The sequence below is a fragment of the Peromyscus maniculatus genome, chromosome 6, assembly GCF_049852395.1.
Source record: "Peromyscus maniculatus bairdii isolate BWxNUB_F1_BW_parent chromosome 6, HU_Pman_BW_mat_3.1, whole genome shotgun sequence".
Lineage (NCBI taxonomy): Eukaryota > Metazoa > Chordata > Mammalia > Rodentia > Cricetidae > Peromyscus > Peromyscus maniculatus.
This window is the reverse complement of record NC_134857.1, coordinates 36,472,262-36,475,356: the sequence shown is the minus strand read 5'-3', so window position 1 is coordinate 36,475,356 and position 3,095 is coordinate 36,472,262. Positions and strand designations below refer to the sequence as shown.

At 38.5% G+C, this 3,095-nt stretch overlaps 1 pseudogene; it reads right to left on the bottom strand.

Moving 5' to 3' along the window:
* Window positions 1-809: 809 nt before the first annotated feature.
* On the bottom strand, window positions 810-1,102 carry LOC102922677 (large ribosomal subunit protein eL37-like; annotated as a pseudogene).
* Between the last annotated feature and the right edge of the window lie 1,993 nt (window positions 1,103-3,095).

Genomic DNA, 3,095 nt, shown 5'->3' with positions numbered 1-3,095 from the left:
ATACTCAGAATTTTTAACCAAACATAGTATGCAGTTTTTCTAGAATTGACTTTGTTAGAAAATAATTTTTTATGTAGAAATCAATAGCATTCCTTTAAGCCAGCAACAATCAGTGAAAAAAGACTTTCTCAAAGATGATAGCATTTGAATAACATCAGAACTTGTTAAGAATATACTTAGTGGTAAATTGTAAGTCCAGAATGCTAACATAACCATGGATGGAAGAGTTAAAAAGAGACTCTTTTCTCCAAGGCACTAGAATATTGTGTAAAATAGCTGAATAAATCAGTGGAGAGAAGTCTGCTTTATGAATGCAGTATGAAGAGTTAGCTATCATATTCCACGTTATTGAAAATGAATATAATGTCATTAAGCTTAAAAGTCCATATTTTCAGTGAAAGACACATATGAGAGCCTATGTATCATGTGAAGAAGGATTTTCAAGATACAAATTTTGAAAGAACAGAACAAAAGGGACTCTGCACGTGGATACAGAAAGCAAGGCTATGCCAGTAAAGCACAGAAGGCTGCATGTTCATCCCTGACTGGTCAGAGCTGGGGATCCTTCCTCTGGGTTTAATTATGTTTCAGCTGTAGCCCTTTCCCTGATCTTCACAAAAGATTAGTGAAAGCAACAATTTGGCCTTGGTCCTTGATAAAACTGATCTTCATTGTTCACCTTCAGTTCCAAATGGAGAAATCAGGGAAGTTAAAGAGAAATCATGAGGAAATAATAATAATTATGTTGAAAATATTTTGTTTGTTTTTTTCTGAAACCAGAACATTTATTTTATGACTGATTGAAATTCTCAAGACAAACTGGATGCTGCCACAGCTGTCCTCTTGGGTTTAGATGTTGTTCCTTCACGGAATCCAGGTCTGAATCTTCAGTAGACAATTTTCAGGTGCCTCGTCCGCCCAGTCCTGGTAGTGTTTCGTCTCTTAGCCTTGGCACTCCAGTTATCCTTTCTCCTGCACTTGTCAGGGGAGCCACATTGCCACAGGTGGACTTCTGAAGGTGGGAGGCCTAAGAGCCACAGCGGCCGCACAATGTGTGCATCTTATTGGGACACTTTCCAAAGGATGATGTTCCTTTCATCATCTTGCTTCTGCCGCGGAGGCCAAACAGAGAGAAATGCTAGTCCATGGGCAGGGAGTTTCTTAAGCATCACAGAACTTGACCAGAAAAAAAAAAGCAATTTTTTTCAGTAAATTCTCTTGTAAAAATGCACATTAACTATTAATAAGTTAACTACTTTTATGAACTTATTCCATGTCAAGAAGCACTTAGAATTTTTGTTATTTTAGAGTAAATTATGTATGCAAAGATTGTACCTAATAAACCTTTAGAGAAGACATGTTATTCCCAAAGTAATAGGCAGTAATAACTTGCCCAAGATAGATGAAGTTTTGGACAAGCTTACCTCTCCCTTTTTAAATAATGGGAAGACATTAAGTAGTTTTCTACTAATAGAATAAAGCTTCCTTCCAAAACTGAGCAAATATGCAACCGAAAGCCTAAAATTGCAGTCCTGGCTTTTGCTATGTAACTAAAAAGAGTAATTGAGAGAAAAGTGCTTACAAACTAATTATATACTTTTCTGAAACTCTGCTGTTTAAAGTGTAGGACACATTTAGCCTGACATCTACAAAATCCCTATCATTAAAGGGAAGGACTAAACGCAGTCTGAGTTAGTCAAGACTTGTGTACACATGCTCAAACTCCTCTGAGCTTCAGTGTGAACATCTGTAAGAATTACAGTCTGAAATAGAAGGTACAAAAGTCTGTAATCAAAATTTTGAATATCTGATATTTAGCCTGTCCTCAGGATCTTTTGTTTCCTAGCATTTCTTCTTATACCTGACATCTTTCTCTTAGCCCAGTGGCCCAAGCATGGCTAGAATCAGACAGTTCTCTATCTCTGACCACTGAATTGCCACATAGAAATAGTTCAGCTCATACAGTGCATATGAACTGTTAATTTACTCATTTGTTTGAAGTATCTTTAATTGGCAAATGTATCATCCATATACCATTCTAGGTATTGAGATGTAGAAGAAGAGATCCCTGCTTCCATGGAGTTTTGTTGATAATGTTTTGAAATTTAGCCATCATGAGAGTGATATCTACATAGTTAATTCTACAGTTGTGAAAGGAACTAGGAAGTGATTCCATCCACCTGAGGACAGATGTGCTCTGCTTAGGAACAGGGAGAGTTTGAGTTACTGGTGTACTGTACTACCTATACAGAGTCACATGGTTCCCAGGATGGAAATGGAGATGTCTAGAACTTTATTCACTTCTGAGAAAAGTCTTTAGATTCAGTGATTGCATTGATTATCATACATTATTCTGTAGAAAATTTGGCATTTAATGAAGGCATTTAAAATATTAGTCATGTTAACACATCTAATTAAAGAATCTGTGTAAAGGTACCATTGTGTCCATATACTGAGCACAAAGACACAATCATGAATAAGGCCACATTTCCTATGCTTGCCCCTTTAACAACTAAGAATCTAGTGGGAACAACTACACACAGACACACACACATCATCGTCATCATCATTATCATTGTCATCATCATCCTAGCAGGGCAACTGCCATGGAGTCTATGCACAGACAATTCTCTACACAATGGCACATACCCAAGCCCTTCCCATGTGTCAGGAACAGCCTGTCTACAGCCACAAACCGAGTCACAGGAGCACAGATGAGGGGATGATTGCTGCCACCTTCATGAAGGCTCTGGAAGCCTCGCCGAAGAACTGGACGGTAAAGAAGTGTGTGCAAAGTCACCGGATTGTGTCAACCAAAAGGAAAGAAGAAAGCAGTGTCCTGCTTAGATTTTTTTCATCCATGACTGACAATGTCTTGAAGCTTCCTCTCTCGCCACTTGCAGAACTCTTCCTCTGCCTATGAACCAGGATGAGTTAATTTCCCAGGAGATGGGAGAGTATGCAGAGCAGACACAGATGTCCCAGCTTATCCCAAACAGCAACTAACTACAGACACAGCATAGACCCAAGAAAGCAGAAAATAAACACCCAGTTACATTCAGCTCAAACTTCCAGTCTGCAGAACTGGGAGATAA